Source organism: Larus michahellis, chromosome 6 (genome assembly GCF_964199755.1).
Source record: "Larus michahellis chromosome 6, bLarMic1.1, whole genome shotgun sequence".
NCBI lineage: Eukaryota > Metazoa > Chordata > Aves > Charadriiformes > Laridae > Larus > Larus michahellis.
Genome location: NC_133901.1, coordinates 29,488,441 through 29,502,756, shown reverse-complemented (window position 1 = coordinate 29,502,756; position 14,316 = coordinate 29,488,441). Strand labels below are relative to the sequence as shown.

General features: G+C 45.2%; 1 protein-coding gene across 9 annotated transcripts in view; it reads left to right on the top strand.

Moving 5' to 3' along the window:
• Positions 1-14,316, top strand: part of LPP (LIM domain containing preferred translocation partner in lipoma) — a 339,264-nt gene that overhangs the window by 90,595 nt on the left and 234,353 nt on the right. For 8 of the 9 annotated variants that reach the window (XM_074593072.1, XM_074593076.1, XM_074593073.1 and 5 more), the window contains one exon: positions 12,003-12,067. The exons of the other annotated variant lie outside the window; for it this stretch is intronic. The gene's annotated coding sequence lies outside the window, so the exon portion shown is untranslated. The remainder of the gene's footprint in view (positions 1-12,002; positions 12,068-14,316) is intronic. 9 annotated transcript variants of the gene reach the window in all.

Here is a 14,316-nt window from a genome sequence, read left to right as displayed (position 1 = left end):
TTTTTTCCTGAATCCCCTGGCAATTCACTTTACCTGTAAACCATGTTCAGCTCATTGTAACTTTCCTTTCTTGTTTATTGATTTGTTGATTATTCTCCCCGCCCTCCCCAGGAAAACCATATTAATTAGTTCTGTTTAAACCAAGATGAGGGTGAGTCTCCAGCTGGGAAGAACCATGACCACGTGGTTGGAGAGAGGTCACTTCTCCAGGGAAATGGCTTGGTAGTAGTTGTCCAAATGGATGCATCACCGTTCGTGTTCCTTCTAAGGGTATTTTTCCCTTGAAATATCATGCAGTCCCAAGGCACTGGAGACAAACTCGCACAAACTCATCCAAAAGTCAGTCTCTCTGAAACGCCAGGAACTTACTGGCTTTGGGTCTCTGTTGCTAAGCCAGTAGGAGAGGAAGTTGGCTTTTGGTTTAGGTAGATCAGGCCAAAGCTTGATTTGTTTGTATTTGCGCACCAAGTTTTGTTTTGTTTTGTTTCTGGAATGGCAGCTGTATATAGGATACAATGTGGGAAAAGATTAAGTAAGCTCCTTTCAGAAAAGCTTTATCAGACATTTGCCAAAAGAAAAATAAGAAAAAGATGATGATTTTGTTCTTTGTTTCCTCAGAGCCTAGAAAACCATTTTTTTGAGTCAAGGTGAATTGTTGATGTGTTTGTGGGATTAAAGAGCTGTTTCCAAGATGCAGGTAAATAGTCTGCAAGTTTCCAGATGCTGCCAGGAGGAGAAGTAAACATTCAGTTCTGGAAATGTGTGGATCACCTGCTCAGGGCCCCTTCCTTGAAGGATTTCAGTACTTGTTGTTTGTTGGTATTTCAGTAGCATGTTAAAGGCCTGAGTTTGGATTGAGCAGCCATTGACCAACACTGTGACAGCAGGCCATGACTGTCTCCAGTGAGGTGACAGCACAGATCCTGGGCACAGCGGGTGGATGGGAAGAGTGAAGGGGCAAAGGAGAGAGGATGAAAATGGTGCTTCTGTCAGCGTTTTGGCAAAGCTGGTGATAGTCTAAGACCTGATTTCTAAAGCAGTGTTGAATGGTAATGCTTTGCTTTCTGCCAGACTGTTCTTAATAGTGGTTGAATATCTCTGTGCCTGCTGGATGGGAGCTGGGGAGAAGAGAAGCGATTTACTTTATGGAGATAGCAGCTGAACCAGGGACAGGAAATCCCTATCCCTCAGTCCTGTGGACGATAAGAAATACATGTGTAATCCTCAGGCAGGTTCAGATATTTTAATCTTCTACCCCACCGCTGTTTTCTGTAACCTTTTGAACCAGAAGCTGGAGAGCACCAGTATATGCGAGCTTGATTTCCATCCTTTTTACAGCTGGTCACTTCTAAGTACAACATCGCGTGTGCCTGATGTTCAGGTGCTTAGCCCACATAATGCCATTTTGAACCGTTTGAATCAAAATTAAACCAACTTCCATTTTCCAGGACAGTGGTCCAGTTACCACCAAAGGATTGTGCCTTCCTAAACTCTCACGCAGTTTCTGCTTGATGATGTTTTTCCCTCCATCGTGAACTACGGTGTGGTGCTCAGCTGAGTACCCACCCAGAGGTGACATTTCAGCGGCAGATGAAATGGCTCCTGCCTCTATGAGCTTGGAAAGCACTTTGGCGTCCACTAGGATGGAAAATATTGTTCGTTTGTCTGAGCTGGTATTTTCACTGTGCTTTACTTCCATTGCTCCTGTTAGATGTGTCGGTTTTCATTATATCTTCAGATAAGGCTCGTATGAAATGGGCTTCTGTTTTGTTTTCTCACCAGAGGAGTGATTCATATTCAAATTGAAACGTCGTATTGCTCTAAGCCAACCTTCTCCCCGTGTGCTAATGGGAGGAGAGGGAGATGCAGGCCTGGACGGATCAGGATTATTTTTCTCCTACTGCATTTAGAAACTTTCCAAATGGCTTTTTAGGAAGGCACAAGGACTTAATTGCCTGACATGGGAGAATCTTGGTCTTGCATGTTTTAAGAACACGAGATGAGCCTGAATCTCATCACTTGTCTGTTTAGGCTCCAGAGCCATATGCTGCTGGCAATATTGTCCAAAAAAAGAGAATTTATGATCCCTTTTGAGTTTTTTGATTTTATTTTTTTTGTCATCTTTGTTAATGTGGTCCAATATTTTCTCTTTATCCATAACACTAGTTTTTAAGAAAGTTGCTTGCTCTTGTCTTGAGGCAGTGACTCCGCAGGTACCTTCCGTGCCACAACCGAGGCCATCACGATCTCTGCTGCTGCCTTGACACTTTCTTTAGAGGAGCTAGTTGCCACCCACAGAAAGGAGAGCTGTGCAGTCTAGCACACGTTTCTGGTCTTGTTAGAAATGAATGCTGGCTAGTCTAGTCCAAACTCGCTCAAGAAACTTTATCACCAGTACTCTAAAATAGAGAGGATGGACGCTAAGATTCCAGCTGGGCATTTGTATATATTCATAGCTGCGTTGCCCTGTCACCTGCAGCTCAAAGTGAACCTCACTGTAGATCTCGTGGAGCTTGCTGCCTGTCCCATAAAAACCCAGACTGAGGCGACAGTGTATTTCATGGAAATCTATAAAATTTAGGTGAGTATTATCACCTTAATTTAAAGTGATCTTAACTAACTGAGCCTACTTGAGAGGAGATTTGCCATGTTTTAAACTTACAGCTCAGCTCAGTCTGTTTTCTTCCTTGGTTCTTCGAAGTTGGACTTGGCAGTGTGAAATGATCCTTCACCACTTGCCCTTTTCATTCCTACAGACTTTGTGAAACTGGTTGAATATTCCTAAGGTGCCCTGAGGTTTTTAGATAAATGTGATACATGAAGAGACATTGACGCTTCTAAAGTAATACCTGAGGAGGCACTGAGCCTTGGAGGATCTGTTGACTTTAATAGAATATCCATGGCCATGTCCTTTGCATTGCTTTGACAGTTCAATTATATCAACAGGCTGAGGGCATTGTGAGGACCAAAAATGTTCTGCATTTCTGTTAGCGTAAAATTAGAATTTACGTGAAAGTGTTTGCAAGGAAAAGAAAAGAGACAGTGACAGGTCTTCATAGCTGACTGTAGGTTCGTTCACCACTGGAGAGCTGGTGAGACAAATGTGAGACCTTGGTTACACGTCACCTAAATACTTTCTGACTTAAGAAAGTTTGAGCTGGAATCTCTTGCAATTAGCATGGGCTTGGCAGAAACTGGCACTGAAGCTGTTTGCACAGGAACTGTTTGCATAGTCCAGTTGTGCCATGGGGAAAACTGCTGTTAGCAAGGAGCACAAGTGTAGTCTTGAGGTGGTGTCTGTGCAATGTCTGCTCTTACCGCAACTGATGATGTCCTTGATGTTACACTGGCAGCTCAAAAAGTGAGAACACAGCTGTCTGTCTCCTGTACCCAGTCTCTCGCCCATACACTATGGTCTTTAACCTACTTATCATCATAGCTACATATTTTTTTGGCGGCTGTTGGTGTTTGGGAGCTCTTAGCTGTATTGCTTTTGAGAACCTGGGCCCTTGAATGGTTCAGGGAGATGTGACTGTTGCTCTGGGCTTCATAGTCATCTTTGGTCAGATGAGGCAGTTTCCACTACAGTTGACTGTGGTCAGGTTAATGCAGAGTGCAACCTGTTGTAGACTCAACCAACCTGTCTGGGATCAATTGCCCAATCAACACAATAAATTATATCTAAGAGTTTGTTAAATAAAGGAATTAATGAGGACTAGAGGGCACCTGCTGGTCCCCATAACCTGTGTTGCTGCTCGGAGGTTGGGCAAGGTGTCTCCTGCCTTCTTGATGGAGCCTGGGAGCTTGTGAGTGGGTGGCGTGGGAACTGGGGACAATTGAGGATTCGTACAGGGATGCAGAGTTGCTCCCTGGGGCAGAAAAATAAATGTATGATTCTTGGCCCTAGAATGAAGAAAGCAAGACTGTGGACTTGTTGCAACCCGTGCAGTCTGTGAATGTTTTCTTCTTGTCAGATGCTGCTGTCACATATGTAAGTTTATTGCCAAAGGGCAGGGAATGAACTAATGAAGTGTGAGAGAGGGCTACTTATTGCAGGGCTACTTATTGCAGGGCTATGTGTTGTGAAAATCAGCGCACCAAACGTACAATTCTTCACTTTCTGGTCTTGCAGTGTTTGTTTATCTATATGATATGGGGCGAGCCAGGGCGGTGGAGGGGGCAGAAGGGATGATAGTGCAGGAGGTACATCTGTCTCGTCCAGGAGAAAGTGCATGTTCAGATGAGGAGGCATTATGCATACAATGCCTGAAATGAGCCCTTAAAATAGCACACTCCACATCTTAGTAATGTATTGAATATACCTTGAAAAGAAACAGGCTGATTGAAGTATTGAGCTTGTTGTAGTAGATCTGCTGTGACTCATCAGGAAATTGAAAGTCTCGAGACAAAACTCACCCCCCTTCAGCCTTTTTGGAAGAGATGGGAATTAGTCTTAGACGGGAAGTAATTAATTGTTCTGTGATTGTCATAAATAGGTACCAAACAACAAGCTTGTACTGAAGTATTTTTATCTTAAGCCCTGTCTTGTGAGCCTAGCTATCAAGAGTCACCATCAGACAGAGACAGTGAAAAAGAAAGTTCTCTGGAATGAGCAGCACTTCCACCTACAAGCGTTTAAGTGAGACAGGATGGAGGTGAGCTGGTAGGCTGCATGCTGTAATAAGCCATTTACTAGCATAATGGCTGCAGGCTACAAATGCCGTTTCTACTTAGTCTGTCTATTCAATGCAAACATTAAAAAAGAAAAAAACCCTCTACCTCAGTAAAATCTATAATACTCTTAATCCCCAGTGTACTTCATGAATATTAACCAGCCCATGTCGCAACACCCCATGGGGGCAGATGACATGTATGCACAGCCTTCTTTGTCTGCCTGAGAAACTGAGGCAGTGGGAAGGACTTTAATTGAGGCTTCTGGTCTTAGACTGGGGCAAAATCCTGGGCAACAGCCTGGCTTGCCAGCGAGCAGGATGGCGCCATCCTTCAGTTCTTGGTGGGAGTGTGGGAATATTTGACTTTCGGGGACTAATCCCATAAATTTAGGGTTTCCTTTGGAGAGATTTTCTGCCTGCTGTTGCAGGCAGCACTGCCCTGAGTGCTGGAGTCACAGAGGGCACGTTGGCACCACTGGCAGAGGTGGATTGTGAGGGGAGGAACGTGTGCAGGAATATCTCTCTAATTTAGTATCTGTCGCCATTATGGATCTGTCTGACTGTGGGATATTGCTGGAAATCCAGATGTTGGGAAAAGAAAGAAGAGAATCAAGATGATCAAATACCTGTTTAAAAAAAACAGCGCCCAAGAAAAAGGAGCTTGATGGCTTTGTGTTTGTCTGCAGTGAAGTCATGGCAACAGAGCACTCATTTAGCAAAATTAACTGTTTCTCTATCTTACAAAAAAAAATAATAAAATCAAATGAAAAAGATGCAAGGGAACATCCTTTTATCTCAACCAAATGAGTCCATTTGTGCCAAAGCAAAGGAGTCATCCTGGGGAGTTTGCTCCAGAGAACACATACTTTATTAGAACAGAATGTAATAGTTGTCCCAAAGCCATAACCGTAAGAGCCGGCCGCCCTAGGCGAGCTCTTTCAGTAACAGGAAAACCAAAGTTGGGTTCCTGCACCCATATGATGTTGAAATGCACACTTTGGAGCATGATTTTAAGCTTTTGCTTGTTTGGGATTTCAGCTCAGTTAAGGTCTGCATACAGCTTTCAGAAGGGCTATAATCTCTTCGAAGTTCCTTATGGGTAATGCTTAGTTTCAAAATTATTTAGGCACCTAAAGACGAAATGCCGATGCTGCTTCGCTTGGAGTGTACCCAAATACTTTTAAAAAAACCAGTTGCCTTTGAGTCCCTTTGACTTTGAGACACAGGCTTCTTTGGGCCTAGTACTCCTTTTTAGCTCCTAACCTTAGTAGTATTTGAAAGAATTCTCACACAAACCCCGGAAATAACACTTCTGTGCTACTTCTGTTTTGATGGTCATTGCCCATCTTCGTGCACAGACCGCTCTGTGAAGCAGTATTCTAGGGTGAACCGTGTGGTGACTCTACTGGTAGGCATGAAAGCTCATTTTACATCACCGAGAATCTCATATTTGGAATTCAGAAATTGTTCATCTTGGTGGAGCGGGGGCAAGCTTCAGGGAAAATATTGCGAACTCAAACATGTTGCTTGAGGCGCCTGGAAAGTGGTGTTTCTCTTAAGTAGTGTTTTCCAACCAGATCGAATTTTATTTTGTGGCTCTCCTGGAGATGGTTCTAGGCAATGCCTTATGGTTTCCATGAAAGCATCTGACAGCAGAGATACAGAGCTTTTATCTGTACGAAGGAGGGAAACAGTTTGGGGGAGATTTTAAAGGATGATTCAACTTTGATGTGGTTTCTGTCAAAAATGTTGGAGAAGCTTCAGGCTAATTGGAAACCTGACCATTCATTGACATCAGTGCTCACCAGGTGAACGTGAGTTGTTTTCCATTGCTTCTTTTACCTGTATAAAACATGTGCCTTTCTCCTGCAACTTAAACTTTCGTTTAATGAAGTGAGAACTGAGCGTAGGTGGACGAGTTTTGGTCAGTGAAGGAAAGCCACAATCATTTTATACACAGCTAGTTATCTCAAATGTTGTTGTGGAGGTCTTCTGTGTAAAAACCCCATGTTAGAGGGGTTTTTTGGAAAGCATCTCTTTCAGGAGGGACCTCCTGTGAATCGTGCTTGTCAAATGGGGTGCAGAGGCTGGCTGTCAGCTTCAGTCTGGTTTATTTTCAGTGGTGGCTGGCTGTTTCTTTCCACGTCTTTCTCTTCTCCAAGGCTGGATGTAGCCCTTTCTTTAGCTGTTAACAATACAAGAGCAGAAGGACCAGACTGTAGCAGCCTCCTGCCAGAGTGATGCCCATGGATCTGGAGGGAGGAGAGCAAGTGGGAGAGGGCGGGAGTGCAAATCCAAGGCAGTTGCACATGAGAGTATGTCTAGAGGCTTTTAAGGAGTAACAGCTCACATCTTGGGCTTTTTTCGGGTGAGGGATGAGATCCCCAAACAGGAATACTCGCAAGCTAGGCAGTCCCAGCCCCACGGGTTGTCCCAGCATGCATGGGGTGAATGTGCCTGGTGGAAAAGCCTGTGTGACTGCTGCCAAACGACTGGGAAGATGCAACCCACGACGTCTGTTGTGTCTGAGATCTCTGTAAAGTCTCTCGCATCCTTCCTCAAGTTTAGTTTTCCAGCGGAGGCTGTCGCAGTAATGAGAATGTCTCCCATCTGCTTCTCACATGGCTTGGCACATTTAGCTAGAATATATATATATATATATATATTTATTACAGTGTTAGCCAGTGGTAACCATGACGATTAGACTTATCACGCAGCATTTTTTTCCCTCCTTGAGTCAGTTTGAAATGCTGACAATTAAATAGATACAGTACACTTTAGAGATCCATCAGTCTCTTTGTTGTCTTGACAACCGGAGTATATTTAGAAATGTAACAAGTACATGGAGTTCAATTGCACTTTTGCTAAAACATAGTTTTGTAGCTTGAGAATTTAATCTGTTGTTTGTAGATCCAGGTGCTTATTTGAGCTGTGCCTGACTTTCACTTTGGTCTCTCTGGGAAGCTCCTACGTAGCAGCAGGGAGACTTGGCTGGTGGAAAGAGGGTCCTCGTTGGGCAGGGAGCCTGTTGGAGAAGCTGTGCATGACAGGGGCTTGGGTGAGGGGCTGGCAGCCCCTGCGTACTTGGGTTCTGGCTGTCCTGTACCCCTGGATACTTGTGGTGCCCTGTACCCCCCAGGTACTTGTGCTTTGCCTATTGATGTGCAGTGCAAGTGGAACATGTGTGATCGTTGTCCCAAGTCTGCTGTTCCTGCAGATCCAGCTCAGCAAACGCTGCTGGGGAGCGGTAAGCAGCGTGTCCGAGCATTCTCTCCCCTCTCACCCTCCCAGATGAGCTGGTGTCACGGTTCAGTAGCACTTAGGTATGGGAGGGCTGTACAGTGGTATGTGACATTGGCACACCATGGTGGCTTTCCTTTTTTTTTTGCACGTGGGCTACCTGAGCTTTGGTTGCAACTGCGGGCTGCTCTCTGCCACTGAAAGAACAGTAGAAACTGTTTCTCCATATCTCTTCTTCTCTTTTGTCTTTGATTTTCTGGGAGCGTATATGTTTGGTTTTTAACAAAATACTAGTAATAATAGGTTTGGGTTTTTTTTTTTATTTCCTTCCTATTGGACCGGCAAAGTTGAGCTCACCCTCTGCTCATTGAGGTGGAGTAGCAGCATGTTGTCTAGATGTCTCGAGGTATGGATTTTTAAGGCTGTATCCAGGGCTGGAAGAGCAGAAGGGAATTACGATGGAGTGCACCTTGAGGGGCTGTAAATGTCCCTGTTCCTCACCACCCCGTGCACACACTGATGTCCTGGTGGGTACTTGTTGCGTGGCTGTGCTGCTTTCTGCTCTTTCCCTTTTGAGCCAGCGGAGAACGGTGGTGGGTGTCGCAGCCGTACCTGTAAGCATGGTGATGTGCCAGCCCAGAAGAGCAGCTAGGGCACGTAGCTCCCATCTGCTGCCGTCCTGCTGCGACAGAGCAGCCCGATGACTGAGAGACGTGGGCTGGCACCACAGTGCCCTTGTTACGCTCTTAGCACAGGACCCGGCAGTGCCACCGCCTTGCTCACAGTGCTGGCTTGCAAAGCTGTTTCTGAAGCAAGAGACATCTAAACATCAGAATCTCAGAATATTTCCCCAGCTTGAGTAATAAATGAGTAAAATTAAAAGCAGACAAGGAAGTAGCTCAAACCTTCCCCACCACTCCTCCATCTGCCTGACCCAGGTTGTGATGCTGGTCAGGGCTGCCCCTTCCGGAGGCTCATAGGTCGAGGAGCTGCTAAAAAGGGCTTCTTTGTGCTGAGGTGTTGGTGGCCCATCTTAATCAGCACCTGAGCCCTGGGGCAGGGTCTGGGATGCTCGTGGAATTTCTGCAAAACATCAGGCAAGACTTGCGTTTCTCCCTGCCTGAGGCTTGGTTTATAATTGATGTTTAGCAGTATAATTTGGGCAAGCCAACTGAAAAAAGGCAAACAAACTAAGGCTCTCCTTCATCAACAAATGTGTGGTAACGCAGCAGTTAACAGGAGCTCAGTTGCAGCGGATGGGACAGCCTTTTGCCCAGGAGAACAAGTTCCTCTGGTGAGATGGTTTAAAGATGACAACCATGGGTCTGTAGTATGGAGGGACTGTCAGTAGCATCCACCCTTGGGCAGAGAGCTGTAAAACCAGTCAGTAGCATTGCTCTGCTGCTGGGGAGCATGGTCAACACGAGCTTGTCATCGGGATCCTTTATTTCAGTGGGGTGAGGAAGGCGTGAGGGACAGAAGCCTGACCTGAGATCAGCTGTTACCACACGTGACGGCCAATGAAGTGCATCTGTATTTCCTGGGGTGGGTGTTATCTTGTGTGTCCACTGTGCCTGAAATATAATTTAGTGAGGCTCAAAAGGAGGACAGGATTGGGTTTTTCTAGCATCATTTCCCTTTCCTCATCACTGTGTTTCTTCTTAATTCAGTATTTGTCAAATAACATGGGTGATTTTTTTTCTCAGTGTGTGCACAGCTCAGTTTCATTTTTCTTCGCTCCCTCCATTTTACCAATTTCCCCATGAAGAGCCAAACACATAGTTAGATCTCCACTCCAGCTTTGTTTGTAAATTGTTAACAAGTCTTTTTGAAGTGTTTAATAGCTGTTGGGGTTTATTCTTAAAATACAACCACCAAAACCCAAAGATGCTAATGAGTCTTCAAGAGTGCTTTAAACAAGTTATCCAAATCAATCTGACAAAGATAATGGTCTTCTATTAGAAGATATTTAGCTGGAGGTTGGATGAGCTGTAATGTTTATGGGTCTGTAGATCTGTAACCAGACAAAATCAGAATAACTCCTTCGATTTCAGTGGAGCTGTATCTGTTTATTACAACTGAGGATTAGGCAGCGCTTTAGATGCAAATTGCAACCTCTCTGAAGTTAAGTGGAGTTTTGATTTAATTCCTGGTAGCAGTAATGTCAGCAAAGCAGCGAAGAGCTGGAACCCACATACCCCGAAGTCTGTAACTTTGGGTTGCTCCTCTTCCCTCGCTGTCAAGATCAGATTCCCTTGATTGGGGCTAGTAATTAAAATGCAGCTTCTCTTAAGCATCTCCCAAAGGCAGGCAGAGAGAGTGGAAGTGCAGCCTATGCAGTTTATATATATATATCTCTACATACTGTGCAGAAAATGCCAGTAATGTTGTTCTCTCTGAGTGCTCATGGTTGGGCTGTTGACCTGGAGCTTGTGCTTTCCAGCTCCTGCTGAATTATCAGGCTGTAATGCAGAGAGAGCTGGGATCTCCTTTCCCCCAACGTATTAGTGTCCGTGCAGCAGTCGGGAGACATGGACCACCGCTCATCACCCCCACTGTGTGTGGTGTAAGAGATTCACCACGCATTCATTTCTGGTCACATAAGGGGCATTAGTTTAAAGCAGGCTTGAGGCATAGGTTAGTGTTAGCTATTTGAAGTCTTCAGTTGGAAAGCAACATCAAACAGGGAGCAGAAAATGTATCATGCACAGAAAAATCTCTGGGATTTGTTTCCCTCTTTAAAAAATAACAGTAATAATGAATTCCAAACTCTTTGCATATGCTGCCTCCTCTGTGGTCAGGACACCTGTCTGCCTCTTTGCTGTTACTTGATACAGGCTTACAACGCTTGCAAAAATGTTAATATGAATTTTTTGTCATGGCAAATATGAAAGGAATATCCAGCGTCCGTGTGGGCAGGTCCTCAGCAAATTTCTCTGTGTTTCTTGTGCTTTGGTGTGGATCTGAAGCAACTGCTGCCATTCTTCTCCCCTGTGCTCCCCTTCCTCCACCGTGGACCAGGAGGGCGAAGCTGCTGCCCTGCCAGACGTGGTTCTCCTGAGCAAAGACAGCTGATGGTGGGGCTAATGGGTTTCAGCCTGGTTTCCTTAAAAACTAATGTATGCGTCTGGCTAGATGTCTCTCCTCCCTCTCTTTAATGATTTTTAACTCCTTGGCTAATCTCAGCTATGTTTGTTAAGAAATAATTAGGCTTTAGGAAAATAGGGTGAGGGTGCAGTTAGGAGGAGCTGGGAGTGACCTGGGGCAGCTGGGAGCGTGGTAGGCTGGGAGAGCTGGGGCAGGCGGAGGTGGGTTATCATTGATAGTATTTTTTTAAACTTGCCTATTTCTCCAGGACTGAGATGAAAGGAAATAGAAAACACCAGAGTAGGCTCAGATATCAATAAGCTGAAAGTATGGAAAGCTGCTGGTTGAAAGCAGCTTGTGGTAACTTAGAAAACCTGTGTTTTCTTTTTAACTGGGCGTCTTTGGAGGCACCCAAAAGGAAACTAGGGCTGGAGGTGGAGGTAGGGTTTGGGCTGTCCCACCCTGCTGCTTTTTCCACAATCGCTGTGTGTTTAATGCGTCCCATCTCAGCTTTGTTTCTTCATGGTGCTTGCATGGAAAAGGCAATGCTGTGGGGGTGACTCACCATTGGCCTAAGCAGTGGAGGAGGCTCAGAAAGAAGAGGCCCTTTAAGCATGAGAGGCAGAAAGGTGTCTGGTCAGGCTTTGAAAGAGACCTTGTTGCCTGCAGCGCTTACGTCAGTGCCTCTCACCAGCTCTACAGTGATTTAAAGCAAGTAGCTTCTCTCCCAAATAAACCTCAGTTACTCTGGCACTTGCTCAGATGTGATCTGTCCTGCCAAAGTGTGAAAAACCCTTACATGGGTCAAAACAGGGGCAGACTGACACATAAGTTGTATCAGAGGGGGAAAAAAGCTATGATCTGCTATGTACAGGAGGGCAGCTGGTGTTATGGGCCCTTTTGGGGCTCTTTTATTGGTGAGGTGTCATAGCCAGCTTGACTTACTTTTTCATTTTATGGTGAGCAAAACGTTGATTCTGACCTTTCTGTTTGCACCCACAGAGGTCCCTTGGAAGACCCTGTCCATACGTCTGTCTGGGTGCCTGACGGGACTGCCTTGCTCCCAGGTGAGGAATGGATTAGGTCCTGGGGCTTTTGACAACTGCTGAGTTTGGAGAGAGTGGGAAGACCATGGGACCACGTTTCTTCAAAGCCCAGGGTGGTGGAAGGCCAGGCTAACCCAGGGGGCTTGGGTTGGTCTTAACTATTTCTGTGTCCAGGTCTGGAGGCAGCAAACACGCAGGTCCTCCTGGGAATGGGAGTGTTGCATGGGAACAATTGCGTGGTCCTGTGGGCTGTATTATTTTGAACGAGACTTTCCTACTTGTGGACCTGAACTTGCTCCCTGTCTACAGTGTGGCTTTCTGCAGCCGGGATATGCTCCCAGCTGTTGATGGAGGATTGACCGTATTACTGGATTTAATCTAACTGTGCTTCGGTGGACAAAAGCAGAAATGTATATAAGCCTATTGAGAATAACCTGAATAGAAGTTTACGTGAGGAGCAAATTAATTCGTTCTTCAAAATTGCCAGTTCCCTCAAATTCACTTGGAGATACTTAGCTGTGACTTAAGGATCACCCTGATAAACTACCCCAAATTCTTATAGGAGTTCCTTGCTGGATTACATGTAGGACAGGAATTGTGCTTTGTGCCCATCCTATGATACGATGATTCGATTGCAGCAAGGGTAAGATTGAAAAAAAGGAGCAGTGTCAGGGCACTAGGTCTGTCCTCAGGCCTCTCTCAGTTGTACCATCCCAGGAGGCAAAAGAGATGCTAGAGGTGCTACAAAGGCATGGCAACTGGGGGAAGAAACCAGCGAGCAGCGCCGTTGAGAAACAGATAATGAATGAACAGAAACAGCTGGTAGCTGGTCTATAATTGCTCAGTGGCCATGAAGTTCTCCAGAAGGAGACGTGCCTTAAGGACAGTGTGGTGGCTCTGGGCAGTCTTTGCTGTGGTGATGGTTCCCTGACCCCGGTGGCAGCACCAGAAGGCCATGTGCGGTGCGTGCACTGGGGGCTGCCTTGCAAGCCAGCATGGGTCCAGAGCAACCCATTGCCATGTGGGAACGTGTGTGCTGGGTTTTGTTCTTCCACGCCCTGGTGGTTTTCACTGGCGGAGCTAGTTCGTTTGCCTTGACGTTACCTGACTTGAGAATCATGAGACATTGGGAGTGCTTCTTTACCCTGTTGTGTCACTGAATATGACTGCACTTCCATTCTGCCCTTTCAATACTCAGTGCACATCTCTTCTTTCTTCCTTTACCCTCTTCTTGGGTTTATTTTCATGTGGGTTTTTTTTTTTTTTGTCTTGTAAATTATGGCTAGCTGGAGATGAGATTTCAGCATCCTGTTTACTGCAAACAGTTGGGGACATTAATAAATGTTGAAAGACAAAGACAGACAAGGGATTAATAAGTAGAGGACAGGAGATTAATAGCAAGACAGTAGAATTTGGTTCAAGGCCTGGTCTTTCCAGTTGCTGGGTTATGGAAGATTAATGGCAGCTCTTCTCTTAGTCTCACTCTTTCTGTGGCAGCTTTCCTGGTGAAGTCTAATAAACTATCCCAGAGGGTTGCTGTAAATATGAAATCTAGGAAGAAGCCCATCCGTATAGACTGTTAACTAAGTGAGACAGTTTTAGTTCTGCTTTCTATTCAAAGCTTAAGCAACAGCATCAATATATTTGTGAGTGGTGATGTCAGATGTTCAGGTGCTTGCAACTCTTTGCAGGACAAAAACATATCATAAAATGTATCTTGTCAAGCAAACTGTCTCCAACAAATTGGTTGTTTACTCTGTGTCCTGTGCAAGAGATTGATTTCTCTTCTCTTGACTGAGTTTTCAGCTTTCTTTCCATGGAAAATTGGTCCCTTGACCTATTGCATCTGGCCTCTCATTAGGCTTTGTGTGAGATTAGATCATGGTAAGAAAATGCTAACTTTGCAAAGAGCATTCCTGGTTAAATTTGCGGGAGAACTGTACAATATAGGATTACGTCACATAAAGTCTTTATGCTGGTAGAAGGGTGCATACTGTTCTGGGTGTCCTATATAGAAAGTCAGCCTTAAACTCCTGCCTTAAGGCTGAAGGTGTCAAGGCAAGCACTGCAGAAGTCCTTTGGTGTCTGCCCTCGTGTATTTTTCATAGTCTTCACAAAGATGATCCCAAGCTCTTCAGGCATAGGGTTATAGCAACATACAGGTATGTGTATGGTATTTTGGGAAGGCAGCAGCTGTGTTCCTGTAACAGTGAGTGTGAAGACATGGCTAACATCAGAACTTTGTGCAGCAGTAGCTGAATTTATTTTCC